The following is a 20,431-nucleotide window of genomic DNA, read 5'->3' on the forward strand; positions in this document are numbered from 1 at the left end:
CAGTTAGCAAGACCATGTCTCAAAAAAAAAAAAAAAAAAATCAACAAAAACAACAAGAAGTATTTAATAAACCAAAAATACTTGAATTGACAGAAGATATGGAGCCCAAAGTAGAGGTTGATTTCCATAGAGAGAAAATCATGCTTCTGGTCATAGACAAACTATCCACATCTCTCACCAACTAACTTCACAAATCTGTGTCACTGTTCATGAAGAAAACACCTGCTTCTACATTTGACAAGATGTGTTCCTTTCCTGGCTTCACAGTTTAGAGGGTCTGGTTCTTTGGCCATAGTCCTCCTGGGGTCAAAAGGATATATCACCCTTCCCATCTTATAGAACATGCTCCAGGTCCCTGGCACTCTGAAATTCTCTGCCCCAACAGTCTCATACCCACTTGCAGAACCTGCCTGAGCCTATTCCCTATGTGTGTTCTCTCAAGGATGAACTTTACTGCCAGTATGTGCATGCTTAGGCCAAAGAGACGGGGAGAAAAAGATGGCACTTACATACATAGCCTGAGAAGTTCATGTGTATTCATGAGGCCTCTTGGGGTTTACGATGGAACCAGGATTGGAAAGATAAGTAGAATAGAGTAAAATAGCCTGCTTCTGCCAGATTCTGGATGTAGAACTCCAGAGAGTCCAAGAATGCTAAATTCAAATCAGTGCTTCCATTTATCAAGGATGAAGGAAAGAACATAGTTTACTGGCTTGATTTTGAACTTTCAAATATTTAGGCACACAGTAATGAGAGCTTTCATTTGTACTCTTTCCTTGAAATCAACAAAAATTAGGAATAAGACTACATAAAAATGGATAAAGAAATAGTTATGTAATAACAAGAGCAATAGAGAAAAGGAGTAGGAAACCTCTTTGGATTATGCCACTAAAAAACTATGTAGACTCTATATTTGTGCCTCAGTTTCTCCAACTGAAAAATTAAAAATTATTAAATGATTAAGGCTCCTTCTAGTTCTAAATTTAAAAGTCTTAATGCAAGGAATCATCATTAATTAAAAAATACTGGATCAAATCATGTATTTTTCTTTTTTTTCCCTTTCAGATCCAGACATACAAACAAATCATTACTTTTAAAATATTTTCCTAATACCTACTTTTCTCAAATCTGGGTTCAAGCCTTAAGTCTGTGACTTAGAAGCTATAGTACCTAGAACCTAGTTTCTTCATGTATATATTAAGGTGTCGGCCGGGCGCAGTGGCTCACAGCTGTAATCCTAGCACTTTAGGAGGCCAAAGCAGGCAGATCACTTGAGGTCAGGAGTTCAAGACTAGCCTAGACAACATGGTGAAATCCTATCTCTATTAAAAACACAAAAATTAGCCGGGCATGGTGGCATGTGCCTGTAATCCCAGCTACCTGGGAGGCTGAGGCAGGAGAATCGCTGGAATCCAGGAGGCGGAGGCTGCAGTGAGCCGAGATGGCGCCACTGCACTCCAGCCTGGGTGACAGAGTGAGACTCTGTCTCAAAAAAAAAAAAAAAAAAAAAAAAAATATATATATATATATATATATATATATATACACACACATATATAATTAAATAAAGATGTCACCACTAACATCATTGGATTGTTGTGAGGACAAAATGTGATCACATAAAAAGTACTCAGCACAATGCCTGGCACAAAGCACCAGGATGGGGCTTACTAAATAACTGCTGAATGAATGACAATTTTGCTTTTTTCAAAAATTGCCCAGTTTATTTAAATTGTTCAAATATGCATTATTGAGAAATCCAGAACTATAAATTTCAAGTATCCCAAAGTATCTAAATCACTTCACTCTATACCACTAGATAATTCCTAGCATAAGAAGTGAGAAGAAACTGAGCAGAAAAGTAAGGTACTCAAATAGGCTTTTCATAATGTGAGGTCATGAGGTCATAAAGTCATAAATCAGTCCCTTGTTAATTCCTTCTTTTGTTAAAGCAGGATCTTCTAATTGACCTTTACAGCTTGTTGTTGGCAAAATAATGGCCTGATTATTCAATGTATCAATCTCCTAATCCTCAGAATCTGTGAATATTTTAGGTAATATGGCAAATAATTCAAGTTGCAGATTGAATTAAGGTTGTTCATCAGCTGAGCTGGGAAATTATCCTAAATTTTCCATGTAGGCCTGATGCAATCACTAGGGTCCTTATAAGTGGAAGACGGAGGAAAAACAAAAACAAAACAAAACGAAAACATTACGGTGATACAATGTGAGAAACACTTGACCAGCCATTGCTGGATTTAACGACAGAATGGTGCCACAAGCCACAGAATGTGGGCAGCCTTTATAAACTGGCCAAGAAAATGGATTATCCCCTAGAGCTTCTAGAAAGGACTGCAGCCCTGCTGACATCTTGATTTTAGTCCAGTGAGATCCAGTTCAGACTTCTGATCTCCAGAACTGTAAGATAATAAATATGTGTTGTTCTAAGACACCTAAGTTTGTGATAACTTATTACAACAGCAGTAGAAACTGATACATGGTTGTAGGTTCCTTCCAGCTTCAATATCCCCATATTCTAAGGTGACAGATGGTAGTATGGGCCCCAGAGTCCTGCCTCCTATCTTTGAATCCTTGCTTTTCTACTATCTGTATGACTCTGAGTAAGCCATTTAACCATCCTATGCTTCATGTCCTTATCTGTAAAAACAGTAGATGATAACATCTAACTCATAGTTATTGTGAAGATTAAATGAGAAAACACATGTAAAGCCATAAACTTGAGTATAATTGCTCAAAAGCAGTTATGGCTTTGTATAAATCTTCAAAGGAAAACTTGTCAGTTAATATCAAAGCTTTGAAAATGTATATTTGTCTTATTTTCCAGGAATCTAATAATGGTTATACACAACAATGTATCTATAAAGATGTTTATCATACTGTCAAAGAAGAATAAACAATTATGGCACTTCCATATTATGAAACATTATGCAGTCATTAAAATGATGTATGTCTTCCAATTAGGGCCAAGATGGAGTAATAGGGACCAGATTTATTCTCATGCTTGAAACAATCGAAAAACAAGGCAAAATATATGAAACAATAGTTTTTAGATATGGTACATCAGGCAGCGCAGGACAGCAATCCCTAAGAGAAAGGAGACAAGAGAACTAAGACCTACTATTGCCCCAGCTTACTGCAAACTGCAGAATAGAACAGGGAGTGCAGGTAAAATCTGGCAGGCTCCCTGAGTTGGAGATAGAACTTGAAGCCAAGAACCCAAGGTAACTGGTTTATATGGCAAAGTTCCGGAGAGGAGAGTGTTCCACAGAAAAAGACCTCCAGAGATCTTCAGACAGTGCCCTTTAAAGGTTCTAGATGAGTAGTGATCAGCAATTATCTGTGAAAAGATTACCCAAAACCCAGAAAAAAATCAGCATGTTCCCATTAGCCACAGTAAAAAACTTTAACTGTCATTAGGTAGAGGACTCACAAGGCTATTGTGTCAGTAGGGGAGTAAAATTAGCCCTATACAAAAGATCGCGCTGGTCTGGGCTAAAAAAGCTTAAAAGTGTATTTCAAAAGGACAAAATGATTTCCAAGTACTTAACTGCATCCCAGAACAAAACTTAAGAATATTTAGAGGAATACAAAATTTCCCATTACTCAAGAAGGTGAAATTCACATCTGGCATTTATTTAAACATTATCAGGTATGCAAAGGAGTTCAAAACAAGCCCGGGCAACAAAGTAAGACTGCATCTCTAGAAAAAATAAAACGAAATTTCTGGGCATGGTGGCACATGCCTGTTGTCCCAACTACTTGGGAGGCTGAGGTGGGAGAACTGCTTGAGCCCAGGACATTGAAGCTGCAGAGAGCCGTGATCGCGCCACTTGCACTCCAGCCTGGGTGACAGAGTGAGGCTCTGTCTTAAAAATTAATTAATTAATACATAAATAGGTTAAAAGTACAAGGACAGAAAAAGATATACCATGTTACTATAAACACAAAACAGAAATGACTACATTAGTATCAGACAAAGTCGGTAACAGAGCAAAGAATAATGTAAAGCCACTAATAGAAGCCACAGAAACAAGTCTAAATAAATGTAAACAAATACAAAACATATAAAAGAAACAAGTCTAAATAAATGTAAACAAATTTAAAACATACAAATTATGTACTCTGATTACAATGGAATTAAATTAGAAAGGTCTCTAGAAAGCAAATATAAATTAAGTAACACATTTCCTTCCTTTTTGGTTTTTGAGACAGGGTTTCACTCCACCAACCAGGCTGGACTGCAGTCTGTAGTGGCATGATCTTGGTTCACTGCAGCCTCAACATTCTGGGCTCAAGTGATCCTCTCACCTCAGCCACCTGAAGAGCTGGGACTACAGGTACATGCCACCAAACCCAGCTAATTTTTGTATTTTTTTGTAGAGAGTGGGTTTTGCCATATTGCCCAGGCTAAATAACACATTTCAAAATAATCCATGGGCCAAAGAAGAAATTAAAGGGGGAATTCAAAACTATCTTGAATAACTGAATAAAAATGAAACATAATACAAATCTGTGGGATGCAGTTAAAACAACACTTAATGGGAAATGTATAGCATCAAATGCCTATAACAGAATAAGAAGAAAGATCTTAATGATGTTAGCTTCCACCTTAAAAAAATAACAAATTTGGCCGGGTGTGGTGGCTCACACCTGTAATCCCAGCACTTTGGGAGGCTGAGGTGGGTGGATCATGAGGTCAGGAGATCAAGACCATCCTGGCTAACATGGTGAAACCCCGTCTCTACTAAAAATACAAAAGATTAGCCGGGTATGGTGGCGGGCGCCTGTAGTCCCAGCTACTCTGGAGGCTGAGGCAGGAGAATGGTGTGAATCCGGGAGGCAGAGCTTGCAGTGAGCTGAGATTGTGCCACTGCACTCCAGCCTGAGCGACAGAGCGAGTCTCCGTCTTAAAAAAAATAAAATAAAATTAAGTAAATTAAAAGCAAAGCAAAAGAAAGAAATAATAAAGATAGCATAAATCCGTTAACTATAATGCAGAAAAATGAGAAAACCCAATGAAATTCCATAAAACTGGTAAACCTATAGCCATACTTATTAGGAAGAAAAGGAGACACTAATTACCATTATCAGAAATGTACATAATTAATTGTATAGATACTCAAAGGCTGGAAATGTTATGAAAAACATTATACTGATAAATTTAACAACTTGAATGAAATGAGAAAAACACCTTGAAAAGCATGAACTACCAAAAACTCACTCAAAAAGACACAGATAACCTAAGGAGACCTACATCTATTAAAGAAATTAAATTTATAATTAAAAATATTCCCATCTAGAAAATTTCTGAACAGCTTCAATGGTGAACTGTACCAACATTTAAGAAAAACACAGAACTTCTACATGAAAACATAAGAGAAAATCTTCACTGACCTTGGGCAGGCATAGATTTCTTAAATATGAAACAAAACACAATTTTATTTTTAAAAAGAAGTAATGAACTAGACTTCATCAAAATTAACAACTTTTGCCCTTCAAAACACGCTGTTAAGAAAAAAAAAGGCAACCCACAGCCTGGGAGAAATTATATCTGCAAAATAGATATCTGACAACTAGAATATTGCAACACAATAACAAGTCAAACAACCCAATTTTGTAAGTGGGCAAAAAATTTAAACAGGGACTTCACCAAAGGATATATATGGATAGCAATAAGCACATGAAAAAAATGTTCAATATCATGAATCATTAAGGAAATACAAATTAAAACCACAATCAGATACCACTATCTCCACCTATCAGAATGGCTAAAATTAAAAACAGTGACCATATCAGATCAAGCACTGACAATGATGTGGAGTGAATGGAACTCTTAGACACTGTTAGAGGAAATGTAAAATGGTACAATCTCTTTAGAAAAATATTTTCCTAGTTTTGTAAAAAGTTAAACACATACCTATTAAAAACCCAGCCATTGCCAGGTATTTACCCAATGGAAATAAAAATATATGTCTTCACAAGACTACACAAAAATGTTCATCGCATCCTCATTGATAATAACCCCAAACAGGAAATCATATCCATCATAAGGTGAATGAACAAATTATAGTAGATCCATATAATGAAATATTATTTTAACAATAAAAGAGAATGAATTATTTTACTTGCAATGACTGGGTGAACCTCAAAATAATTGTATTGAGTAAAAGAAGCCATACAAACTGTACATACTATTGAATCCATTTATATATAAATTCCAGAAAATGGACATATAGTGACAGAAATCAGATCAGTGGTTGTCTGGGTGCAGGGAGGAGGAGATGGAAGGAAGAATTACAAAGAGCCAATAGGGAACATCTGGGGGTACTGAGTATGTTCTGTATTTTCACTGCGATATTAATTTCACTGGCATATACGTATGTCAAAATTTATCCGATTCTATACTTTAAATATGTTCTGTTAATTACATGTCAATTTTACCTCCATAAAGCTGAAAATTTGATATAGAAAGCAAATAGGTAAATGGTTATGGAGTACAAAACTAAAAGCATATATCCCCAAAACATAAAAAGTGATTATTTCTAACTGGTGGGATGAGGGGGTACTTTCCTGCTGTGTGTGTGTGTGTGGTTTTGTTTGTTTTGAGATAGGGTCTCCCTCTGTCACCTGCAACTCCTGTCTCCTGGGCTCAAGCAATCCTCCAACTCAGCCTCCTGAGCAGCTGGGACTACAGGTGCGCATCACCATACTTGGCTACATTTTTTGGTAGTTTTTGTAGAGAGGGGGTTTTGCCATTTTGCTCAGGCTGGTCTCAAACGCCTTAGCTCAAGTGATCACCTGCCTCGGCCTCCCAAAGTGCTAGTATTATAAGCATGAGCCACAGCATCTGGTCCTTTTGTGCTTTCTAAACTGTTTCCTGAATACTTTCAGTGGACATGTATTACTTTTGTAGTTGTCATATGTCTATCTCTTTTCATACACTAGGCAGTCAATAGAAACTTCAACTAAATTGTTTTTATTTTTATTTATTTATTTTTTTGAGACGGAGTCTCACTCTGTCGCCCAGGCTGGAGTGCAGTGGCGTGATCTCGGCTTACTGTAACCTCCGCCTCCCAGGTTCACACCATTCTCCTGCCTCAGCCTCCCGAGTAGCTGGGACTACAGGCGCCTGCCACCATGCCCGGCTAGTTATTTTGTATTTTTTAGCGGAGACGGGGTTTCACCATGTTAGCCAGGATGGTCTCGTTCTCCTGACCTCATGATCCACCCACCTAGGCCTCCCAAAGTGCTAGGATTACAGGCGTTAAGCCACCGCACCCGGCCTAAATAGTTTTTATTAATAGATTTAAAATATGCCAATCCTCAAAGGAGAAACACAAAAGTATAACTGATATTTTAGTATCTATCAACAATTATTAATATCTGTGTCTATACTGCTGCCTTAATACACATTATTTTAGAGGTTCATGCATTGGGACTACCTTTTGTTATGCATATTTGTTATATGGGCCTTACTTCCTTCATGAATTGCAAAAAAAAGCAGAATGTCTAACATAGTCTATATTTATGATAAGTGTTCCAAAAACTTTCTGAATTCATCTATAATATCCTATTGACAAAGCTGTCTTAGAATATCAGTGCTTAGCACATAGTATGTTCTCAAAAATTTGTATCCAACTTAAAAAAACATAAGCCCCTTTGTTCAATATCTGTTTAACTTAAATAAAATAGTAAGGGCCTAAACAAAATCAGAGATGTTGACAAAGCACTTGTGAAATTCAATTAGAATTTCTGGAATTTGTTCATATAACCACAAGCTTCCAAAACACACACACACGCACATACACACACACACACACACACACACACGAAATTACAAAATACTAGTACTCCAAGATGCATTTTACAAGGTCAATCAAAAAGTAAATGAGCTCCTTGAAGAAATGGCTCATTCCAGGTCTAAGGCAGGGTAATTACAAAGTTCTTGCACCAGAAGTACTTAAAGATTAAGGAGCATCTGTTAAAAGAGCACAGAGTTGGCTTGACAGGACTTCCTCTGGCCAAATATTCAAAAAGAATAATGATGGCAATCGGTTATAACATTGATTTTTAACACATTAATTTTTATAACACATTTTTTATAAACACATTTTTATAACATATTATAGTACACTGATTTTTAAGACACTGATTTTTACAACTGATTTTTAAAAAATCCATGAATCTAACTCTTTTATATAAAAATCCCCGTGATTAATTACAAAGGTGAAAAGATACCTATACTGAGAAAACCAAGCATCACCAATAATGGGACAAACTAACATCGTGTATCTTAATGTTATCCAACAGATACATATACAGCATTCTCACCAAAAAAAAAAAAAAACAAAAAACTGCTTAACCTGAATTATGAATAACCAAACAAATACAGGTAACTGGCTTGTACCTGTACTTTAAAAAAATGTCATGTTAGGATGGAACAACAGAAAGGACAGGGAACACTTGTATTAGGTTAAAGGAGATTAAAGAGACACAGCAACTAAATGTAATGCCTGACCCTTGATTGGATCCTGAAATTTAAACCAAATCTCTCTCTAAAGAATATTATTGGGACGAGTTAAAAATTTTGAATTTGGACTATATAGTATATAATGTTATTTTATGTTATATTTCTTGGTTGTGGTAAAAGTCTTATATTCATGGAGGCGAATGTTCCCGTTCTAAGGGGAGTCATGTTAAAATATTTAGGGGCAACATTTCCATGATGTCTACAACTTACTGTCAAATGGTTCAGCCAAAGAAAAATTAGAAATAAAAACAGTAAGAGAAAGCAAATGTGGCAAAATAATTAACAATTAGTGAATATATGTAAAGGGTACTATTCTTTCACCTTTCTGATAAGTTGAAATTTTTTCAAAATAAAAGGTTAGAAAAAATGACTTTCAATACAGATATTTTAAAGAAATTAATAATATTGACATTTCTGATATTGTTTAAGCTGACTTGGAGCTACCTTTTTTCTTGTAAAAATACCAGTTGAGATCTAGCCTTAAAGTCCTCTTTAGCCAGGAGCCATGGCTCATGCTTGTAATTCCAGTGCTTTGGGAGGTCAAGGTGGGAGGGCTGCTTGAGGCCAGGAGTTCAAGACTGTCCTGGACAACATAGCAAGATCCATTTCTACAACAAAATTTTATTTTATTTATTTATATGTTTTGAGACAGGGTCTCATCTGTCACCCAGGCTGCAGTGCAGGGCATGATATCAGATAACTATGGCTTTGACCTCCTATGCTCAAGCGATCCTCCCACCTCAGCCTTCCGAGTAACTGGGACTACAGGTATGCACCACAACACCCAGCTAATTTTGTATTTTTAGTAGAGACAGGGTTTCACCATGAGGCTCAGACTGGTTTCAAAACTCTTGAGCTCAAGTGACCTGTCCACCTCAGCCTCCCAAAGTGCTGGTGCTCCGAAAGCACCATACCTGGTGACTCACAGCTATAATTTAAAAATTTTAAAATTAGCCAGGCGTGGTGGCCCACGCCTGCAGTTCTAGCTACTTAGGAGGCTGAGGTGGGAAGATCTCTTGAACCCAGGAGTTCAAGGCTACAGTGTGCCGTGATTGCACCACTGTACTCCGGCCCGGGTAACACAGCCATTCCCTGTCTGCCCCTCCACTCCCAAAAATAGTCTCTTTATAGTTGTACTTTTAGTACTTAGCACAATACCTGATAGGTTGGTGCAAAATAATTGCAATTTTTGCCACTGAAAGTTTTGCACCAACCTAATACATAACAGGTGCTCTATGAACGTTTGTTTTTTTGCTGCTGTGAGTAAAAGGCAGTTAGGTACCATAGAATGCATAATAAATTTAGAGCCAAGTTTCTACTAAACCATTAGTAGCTATCTACATTAGAGGTCACTTTCCCTCTCAACACCTCAAATCTGTAAATTCCACAAAATAATACCAAGTTTTATATTAACATATCTGTATATATTCCAATGTACTACTAAAAAACTCAAATAATGTGGGTAAAACCACTTTTAAAAATATTGTGCAGGCTAGGTACGGTGGCTCACGCCTGTAATCTCAGCACTTTGGGAGGCTGAAGCAGGTGGATCCCCTAAGGTCAGGAGTTCAAAACCAGTCTGACCAACAAGGTGAAAACCCCGTCTCTGTTAAAAATAGAAAAATTGGCTGGGCATGGTGGCAGGCACCTGTAGTCCCAGCTACTTGGAAGGCTGAGACAGGAGAATTGTTCAAACCGGGGAGGCGGAGGTTGCAACGAGCTGAGATCGCGCCACTGCACTCCAGGCTAGGGGATGGAGCGAAACACCGTCTCAAAAAAATAAAAATAAAAATAAATAAATAAAGCAAATGTTATTACTATTTCTAATTCTAATTACACTCAATGTTTCCTATATTATTTTTAAAAATTACTTCCAAAATCTTACTTTCACTTAATGTAATTAGGGGGAAAAATCCTAGGAAATTTATCTTACAATATAATCTTCTAAGAATATCTGTCTACGTGACCAATAATCCTTTTTTTAACAAAAATCTCATAAAAGTTGAACCCCATTGCACATTTTTGTAAGAGTTTTGCAATAATTTGTAATAAATATAGGTAGAATAGAAACTAAAAAGAGAAGGGTCCACTTTCTTGGCACTGTCATTTACAAAAGCAATTGGACCTTAGATAGCTAAATATCATATGTATATATGATACACATTATATTATGTATATAATATGTATTTGAAGAATCAGATAATTACAGATTGTCAAATGCCACGAAACAAAGAGCTAAGCTAGAAACTTAGAGGAACACCTTCTTTAAGTAGAACGAAAATAAATCTTGTTTGTAAATTACTCATTACAAATCACTAAGCTAGAGGGCTAAGAGAAAGTGCTAGAAACCACTGTCAACTGGAAATGAATCAGAAATGAAAAGAGAACATCTCTGAAATTATAATACAGAACAATAGGAAAGTAGGATAATTTTCTCCTAATCATCTCTGCAACCTCAGTGCCTGGCATAGTTTCTTACATATGGCAGACATCTAATAAATACTGAACAAACAGAAGTGCTAAAAAGGCAACATTTCTAAAACACAGATGTTATTTAAAATTCAGTCATTCAAATGTATATACAATTTATACCTACATTTGACAAGGTAAAGTTACATTTTTAAACACTAAACACAGAGATAAAAAAATTTATAGACATTAAAATTGACACGTACAAAACTAAAAATTATTTCTCAATAACCAAAGACAACCAGGTACAATTGTATTTTATAATATGGCCTATTAAATATGTATCTGTCCATAGCGTGGGTACTGCTGTCACTTCTGATCATCTTTGAACACTACACAGTTTGATCTAGGAAAGGAACATGCTAACTAGTTATGTGACAGCAAGCAAGTCATGATCTTTCTAACCCTGTTTATTCTTTGCATACGAGGATAGAGTAAAACCATGTCCAGGTCAAATATTCTATAAATCCATGAAATGGTCAGTGTAAACCTGTGCTGTTTTCAGGCATACAAACACACACTTATGTAGGAAAAACAGCTCTCAAAGATTATCCTCTTTCCATAATTTGTAAGGTATTCCTTGCATAGTAAATGTGCAAGGTATTTGCATAGTTGACCAAAGCAAATGACCAGATTTTATTTAACAAGAAACTGCAGTCCATGCTTCCTAACTATATCCACATCATACTGTATTAAAACATTTCCTTAATTTAAAATCATTTCAGTCCAATTACCCAAATAGACAAACCTTGTCATCCATACTTATTTCAAAATAGCTTTGTATTAATGTTACAATAATAGGAACAAATTTGATGACTCTGTAGGTCCTAACAAATTATCTTAAATTTCATATATCAATAATGATAAGTAAGTAACTGAGTAGTCCTAAGGTATCTGGGAATGTACCTCCTAAATACAATTAAATACAACAAAATTTTGTGAGACCTATTTTGAAGTTTGGCTTCTGTCTCACATTCTTCATATACTGCACTAATCCACAAATTTCTCACCAACAGCTGGGTTTTCCACACTCCTGGAATTTACTTTCCGTTCACCTCTTACCCTTAAGTATGCATGCTAGAGGTCAATAGCCTTAAAGCTAATGTTAACAACTGGAATTTCTGTTATTCTGATTCCTGACAGGCAGTACAAAGCTTAACTCTTCTACAATATACTACATAGTTTAATAACTGGATGTATTTCAGAACTAGCTAATATTCTATAATTTCCCAGTTAAAACAGAACATTTTAATACAGAAGATCTGACAGAAATAACAAAACCAAGAACTAGTCCATTTTAAGTGAAAAAACAACTGAAAGAAATTCCTAGACAGAATTTCTATTTTATGCTTTGGCTTAGTCAGACAATTAGGAATTTTGAAACTTTTATAAATAATACCATGCCAAATGCATAAAGATTTAAACAAATTCTGAAAAATAGAGGGATGGTACCTTATAAAAGTTTTAATTATTCAAGGAGACAATCTAAATATTTTATAAGTCATTTTTCTTCTTTTTGCTTAGGGCAAAAGTAGAGTGACAAGTTTTTTAATTGTGCATATATCTGATGCTTTTTTGACTTAGGAAAAGGTACCATTTTTTTAAATAGTATGCTATAACTAAAGTACCTTAGAAAGAAAAACAGCAAATAGCTTGGGTGTGAGCAAACTACAGCAAATTCTTTGCTTTAGTTTTATATAGGTTTTCCTCTGTTTTATAATAACTAATATATATAAAATTAACTCTGCTTAAGATGATTTTCAAATATCTAATGTATTTCAATCGAATACATTAAGTCAGGGTAATTCCTGGAGGTATTACAAATAACTGTCAAAAATGTAAACATGTGAGACCTCCCTTTAAAATTATTTTCATCTTGTTCCAACAGAGCACTCTACCACCACCACCATTAACTTCTGGGGTGGGGGAATGAAAAGATCCATGTAATTAAAGTTTTTGAGTCTTGCTAAAATACATTCCATCTATCTGGAAAATTTATTCATCTGTAACAAATAATTTCCTGACATAACTGGATAGTGGAGGACTTGTCATGTGTTTACCTTTCTTCATCTTTTGTAATTGCCAGTCAGGAGCTAAATAGGCAATATGAATGTTACATCCTATAATAAAACCTAAAATTACAACCATAGAATCTTAAGAGTTGAAATAACCTTCCAATTTAGTCCATTTTTCACCTGCTACAGAAATTCTTTCTGTGACATATCTAAGCTATTCCATCTCCCTGCTTTCAGTGAAGAGCTTTATTTCAAACTTCTTCCTTAAATTAAATGACAATCTGCTTTTCTGTGACTTCTACTTACATGGCCTAATAATGACCTCTAAAGTCCTTCAAAATATTTGAAGATAATTATTGGATTTACCTTTAGGGCATTTGTTGCTATCGTCTTACACATAATCTTATAAAAAATGTCAGAACATGGCTGGGAGTGGTGGCTCATGCCTGTAATCCCAGCATTTTGGGAGGCCGAGGTGGGCAGATCAGTTGAGGTCAGAAGTTCGAGATCAACCTGGGCAACATGGCGAAACCCCATCTCTACTGAAAATACAAAAAAGTAGCCAGGCATGGTGGTGCATGATTGTAATCCCAGCTACCTGGGAGACTGAGGCACAAGAATCACTCGAACCTGGGAGGTGGAGGTTGCAACGAGCTGAGATTGTGCCACTACATTCCAGCCTGGGTGACAGAGCGAGACTCTGTCTCAAAAACAACAACAACAACAACAACAACAACCCCCCCAAAAAAAAACAAAAAACAAAGTCAGAACACTTCTTAGTTTTTTTTGTTGTTATTTTTTGTTTTTTGAGACGGGGCCTTGCTCTATCACCCAGGCTGGAGTGCAATGGCACAATCCTGGCTCACGGCAGCCTCAACCTCCTGGGCTCAAGTGATCCTCCTGCCTCAGCCTCCTAAGTAGCTAGGACTACAGGTGCACACCATCACTCCCAGCTAATAAAAAAATACATATTTGTATAGTCAGGATCTCACTGTGGTTTCTCAGGCTGGTCTTGAATTCCTGACTTTGAGTGATCTTCTTGCCTCCATCTCCCAAAGTGCTGGGATTACAGGTGTGAGCCACCACACCTGGCCTAGTTGAGTTTTTTTGTTTGTTTTCTTTTGGCATTGGTTTTTCCTCTGCTAATAGATAAACTATTGTGAATATAGCCAGAAAACATGAGAGGCATGGTCTTTGCCACTTAAAGATTCTAAAGCCAGTTTTTAATTTTTCAATGGCAGAAGAGGGAAGAAATCATTTAGTACATTATTGTTAAATATCACAATGTATTAATATGCTTTTAAGTAAAGTGAAAGTCGTTAAGATCAGAAATAATGGAGTCAAATTGGGTTTGAATCCAGTGCGGCCATTTACTGGCTGTGTGACTTGGGGTTTATTACTTAATTTCTCTGGATCTCAGTTTCCAACCATGTAAACTGAAGGAAAAAAAATCATATCCAAATAAAAGGATGGTTGTGATGGATCAATGTGATAACATATGTTAAGTATTCAGAACAGTGCTTGGCACAATGTAAATGTTATATGTCTTACCTATTCTAATTTTTTATTACTATGCTTCTACTTTAAATTCAATTATTACAGTAATATATGCAATAAAAATATGAAGATATTTTCATCACTTTGATTCAGATTTTTCCAGATCTCAGTAATAACCTTACTTTTATATGGAACTTTAGCAACATTACAATGGTTGCTAAACCATTACAAATTATTCAGCCACTCAAAATCATTTTTAGAAAAATACTTAATGCCATGGAAAATGTATGCAACATATTCATTGGAAGGTTAAAAAGCAATTTGCCACAAGGTGTGAACTATATGATCTCAATTTTGTTTCTTAAAAATTCAAAAATATCGGCCAGGCACAGTGGCTCACGCCTGTAATCCCAGCAGTTTGGGAGGCCGAGGCAGGCGGTTCACCTGAGGTCAGTAGTTGAAGACCAGCCTGACCAACATGGAGAAACCTTGTCTCTACTAAAAATACAAAATTAGCTGGGCGTGGTGGCGCATTCCTGTAATCCCAGCTATTTGGGAGGCTGAGGCAGAAGAATTGCTTGAAACTGGGATGTGGAGGTTGTGGTGAGCCAAGATCGCACCATTGCACTTTAGCCTGGGCAACAAAAGTGAAACTCCATTTCAACAAAAAATAAAAAATTAAAAATATGTATATGGGAAATGGAAAAAGGACAAACAAGAGATCTCACTGGAATCTTACATAACACAACAGCAACAGTGATTATCTTTTGGTAATAATATTACAAATGACTTATTCTTCACATTGTTTTTGATATGGACCATTTTTTTTTTATAACAACCATTTATTAAATTTGTCAGGCACCTTGGTAGGCTGAGGTGGGAGGATTGCTGGAGGCCAGGAGCTTGAGTCCAGCCTGGGCAACAAAGTGAGACCTTGTCTCCACAAAAAATAAAAAAAGTTAGCCAGGCTTGGTGGCTTACTACAGGGGAGGCTCAGGCAGGAGAACTGCTTGAGTCCAGGAGATGGAGGCTGCAATGAGCCATGATCACACCCCACTGCACTCCAGTCTGAGTGACAAAGACCCTGTACCCCACCAAAAAAAAAAAGCCTTACATGGGCTGCTCAAACCTATCTTTCTTTTAAAAGTTTTTTTTAAGTTTATAAGTAATGTAAATTTCTCTATCTTCATGAAAAGAAATAATAATTCAAGGTAATAAAGTACAAAATCTATCAAAATACAAAAGGCAATAAAACATTATGTATGAGTATATCTTAAAATTCTATTTCCTATTTTGAATGCCAGTTCTGCCATCCCTCATAACATGTTTCACTTACATAGAACTTTTACACTAAACTTAATTTACAAACATTGAGAGATCACACAGTGCTCCACATGTTATTTCCACTTCACAAATAAGACAAAAACTAAAGATTCTGCTATAAAGACAGCAGAAAATATTTGTCATGAGAGCAATAAAAAGTTCAGAGTATTATTCTCTCAAAATTCCTTTGGTCCAAAAATTAGAGATGATAAATAAGCTAGTATTTTCCCTATGTTATGTCTTGTACATACTTACATTTGGAAACACTTGCTATAGATTCTCACTTTTTTTCTTTTTTCTTCCTCCTCCCAACAACCCCACTATTCTCCATCTCCCTCTGGCCTCTCTTCCCACTGTGTCCTGGCTCCTCTCTCTTTTCTAAGCAGTAAAATTCTAGAGTCAAATCAGCAATATTCGCTGTTGTTAACCATTGACACATACTTTAGTGTACGCTGAGATATTTGAAGTGATATCTACAATCACCCCACTATAGTTGGGAAATTTAAAAAAGCAAGGCTGGGTCAGGCACGGTGGCTCACACCTGTAATCCCAGCATTTTGGGAGGCTGAGGTGGATCACTTGAGCTCAGGAGTTTGAGACCAGCCTGGCCAACATGGCAAAACCCCATCTCTACAAAAAAATACAAAAATTAGTGGGGCATGGTGGTACGTGCCTGTGGTGCCAGCTGCTTGGGAAGCTGACGCGGGAGGATCGCTTAAGCCCAGGAGGCAGAGGTTGCAGTAAGCTGAGATCTACCACTGCACTCCAACCAGGGTGACAGAGCGAGACCATCTCAAGAAAAAAAAAAGAAAGAATAAAGCAAGGCTTATAAATAGTCTTTAAATATTCAATATTCTCACTAAAGCGTTCTAGAATCCTAAATAGAGTGTCATCCATGGTTTTTTAAACAGTAGGTTAAAGAATGTCTTGTTTTGGCTCTAACAAAATGTACCTCAAAATTATTTTTCATAAACTAAAAAATTATGCCACTTCATTATGTTTAAATCTGTTAACTTCTATACACATGTAGTGATGTTAATTTAGTCTAAAGTGAAATTACTACAATTAAGAGAGTTAAAGAAGCCCAATAAAGAACCCAGAAAAAAATTTCTTTCCATAGAACCTGTGGAAGCATCATAATAATATAAGAACTCTTTATTAATATAACATTTCAGCTGTGTAGTACCTTAACTATACAGAACATGCAAAAATTAAATAGGCAAAAAAGTCTATGCTCTGTCAAAATTTGTCATGAATTCCACATATTAAATCATTTGCATTTCATATATTTAAGATGTGTGACCTATAATTCAGTACATATAAAACTGATATGCAACATACAATAATCATGATAATCCTCTCTACCAATCCATCTCTCTTTTTCACTCTCACAATCAACAAATCCCAAATATCACTGTTTAAACTAAGAAGTAATAGGAAACTTGAGAAAAGAGTTTTTTTCTTTTTCTTTTTTTTTGAGACAGGGTCTCACTATTACCCAGGCTGCTAAGTGGAGCAACACAATCACAGCTCACTGCAGCCTCAAACTCCCAGGCTCAACTCATCCTCCTGTCTCACCCTCCCAAAGTGTTGGGATTACAGGCGTAAACCATGGCACCTGGTCGAGAACAGACTTTCTTTTCTTTTTTTGTTTTGAGACAGAGTCTTGCTCTGTTGTCCAGGCTGGAATGCAACGGCGTGATCTCGGCTCATCACAACCTCAGCCTCCCAGGTTCAAGCAATTCTCCTGCCTCAGCTTCCCAAGTAGCTGGGATTACAGGCATGCGCCACCATGCCCAACTAATTTTTGTATTTTTAGTAGAGATGGGGTTTTGCCATGTTGGCCAGGCTGGTCTCGAACTCCTGACCTCAAGTGATCCACCTGCCACGGCCTCCCAAAGTTCTGGGATTACAGCCGTGAGCCACTGTGGGCTGAGAATAGACTTTCAATAAGTCAAAAAAGTATTCCAAACGAACTGCCCTTTATCAGTTTTTGGACATGTGAAAAAAGAACAAGTTAACAAAACAAAACAAAAAAAAACTGAAACAAAAAAGTGAGTGACTTAAAACTGTATTTATCAGTGTAGAATACGATGATTTATGAAAGGTTGGTTAAGGTAGGTCTGAAAATAACTTCTCTCAGATGGAGTGCTCTCTATCTACGTGCTAGCATTAGAGACTGCTTTAGTTATTTATAATTATCCTCCATTCATTCCAAATCTATAAAAAGGAGTCCTTACTACTTTTTAAAGCCCGGGAAACATGTTTAGAAATGCATTAATTAAAAAACAAAACAAAAACAACAAAAAAAATGAATCAAAATGATAACGTCTTAGAAGAATAAAATGTTTAAAAATAAATCAATAAGCTCTCGTAATTTCAAGTATACACTGGACAAAAATGATTGGTCAAACTAGTCAGAAACCTACATACAAAGTAGACAGATGCACCTAAGTTCAATCAGTGGAGAGTTTTCCCAGGGTCCTTCTGAGATGCTTGATCTTCCTCCAGTAGAGGGAGCAAAATCACAATACTCAACTCATGTCACAAAAAGAGGGGGAGATGGAGGGTTTATAAGTGTCTTTTAAATATTTCTACATCTCCCTAGACATTTCAAAAAATGTGCTGAAATATTGTTCTGAAATAGAACTAAAGTGGCCGGGCATGGTGGCTCACGCCTGTAATGCCAGTACTTTGGGAGGTCGAGGCCGGTGGATCACCTGAGGTCAGGAGTTCAAGACCAGAGATCAGCCTGGCCAACATGCTGAAACCCTGTCTCTACTGAAAATACAAAAATTAGCTGGGCATAGTGGCACACGCCTGTAATCCCAGCTACTCAGGAGGCTGAGGGAGGAGAATCACTTGAACTTGGGAGGCGGAGGTTGCAGTGAGCGGAAATTGTGTCAGTGCACTCTAGCCTGGGAGACACAGTGAGACTCCTTCTCAAAAAAGGAGAAAAGAAATAGAACTAAAAGTCAATCCAATGGGAAAGACAAAGATTTTTTCTTTTTCAAATACTTCAAGGCTTTAAAATGAAAAATGGATCCCTAAATATTTAATTTCAAGAACTTTGGTATATTTCATTGGCCACAGAATCTCACAGGTAACCAAGGTATTGAAGCATTTTATGAATCTTTAATTTAACAAGAGAATTTTCAAAAACACAAAATATTACATTAATTATTATAAAAGTAATATATTCACCACAAACTTGTAGAAAGTAAGGGAAAAACTGCACTACTTAAACCTATTTTCTTCTGGTATTTTTTTCATATGCAAATTTTCTTTTTTTCTCAGAGACAGGGTCTCATTCTAATGCCTAGACTGGCAGTGGTGTGATCATGGCTTACCTCAGCCTGAAACTCCTGGGTTTGAGCCATCTGCTCACCTCAGCCTCTTGAGTAGCTGGGACTACAGGAGTGCACCATCATACCTGGCTAATTTTTTTAAAAATGTATTTACTGTAGAGACAGAGTATCGTTACATTGCCCAGGCTGGTCTGGAATTCCTGGCCTCAAGCAATCCTCTCACCTCAATCTCCCAAAGTGCTGGGATTACAGGCATAAGCTAACATAACTGGCCCATATACATATTTTCATACCACTATGAAAAAAAGTATAATTAATAAATACACTTAAGACTGGGCAGAGTGTCTCATGTCTATAATCCCAGCACTTTGGGAGGCCGAGGAGAGTGGACTGGTTGAGCACAGGAGCTTGAGATTAGCCCAGGCAACATGACAAGATCACATCTTTACAAAAAATAGCCAGGCATGGTGGCACGTGCCTACAGTCCCAGCTACTCAGGAGGCTGAGGCAGGAGGATCACCTGAGCCCAGGGAGGTTGAGGCTGCAGTGAGCCCTGATGGTGCCACTGCACTTCAAACTGGGTGATAGAGTGAGACCCGTCTCAAAAGAAAAATCCAAAAAAACAAAAAAAGTATCAATTTCTAACTATATGCTAGGCATAGTCTAAGCATGTTTACATGTTACAAATCTATTAATCCTTTCCAAAGCCCTATTAGCTGGATCCTATTATTATTTCACATTTTAAAGATGAGGAAAAGGAGACGCACAGAAATTACCTAAGTCAAAGTCACCCAATTAGTAAGTAACAGGACCCACGATTCTAAACCAGGTAGTCTGGTACCAAAGGCCACACTCTTAACCTTGCTTTACTGTGATCTTAATTTTGAATTACGCTCTTTTCTCCAACATTAACATATTCTCAATGTTAGTGTTCAAAATCTTTTTAGTGCCTATGGTCTATCGTGATTACAATAATGAGCTATGCTTTTTTCAGCTGTCCCTTGTAAGTATACTAAGATAAATATCTTTGGGTATATACTTCTGCTATGTTTCGGTTATTAAAATGGAGAATTTTTATACTCTTTAATCTAGTACCAAATTGCTTTTCAAAATATTTGCATCAATTAACAAAGCCATGTAGGTACCAATTTCACCATAAATTTGCCAGCATTAAGCATTAACATTTAACATATTTTTCTAATAGGTAAAAATGAAACCATTCTAAATTGAATTTTTATTATTAAAGCTGCATATTATTCTGGTTTAAT

The 20,431-nt window shown here is 36.6% G+C and overlaps 1 protein-coding gene across 10 annotated transcripts in view; it reads right to left on the reverse strand.

The window, feature by feature from the left end:
- Positions 1 to 20,431, reverse strand: part of CHD9 (chromodomain helicase DNA binding protein 9) — a 277,990-nt gene that overhangs the window by 154,510 nt on the left and 103,049 nt on the right. The window lies entirely within an intron of this gene.

The sequence above is a fragment of the Nomascus leucogenys genome, chromosome 2 (genome assembly GCF_006542625.1).
Source record: "Nomascus leucogenys isolate Asia chromosome 2, Asia_NLE_v1, whole genome shotgun sequence".
NCBI lineage: Eukaryota > Metazoa > Chordata > Mammalia > Primates > Hylobatidae > Nomascus > Nomascus leucogenys.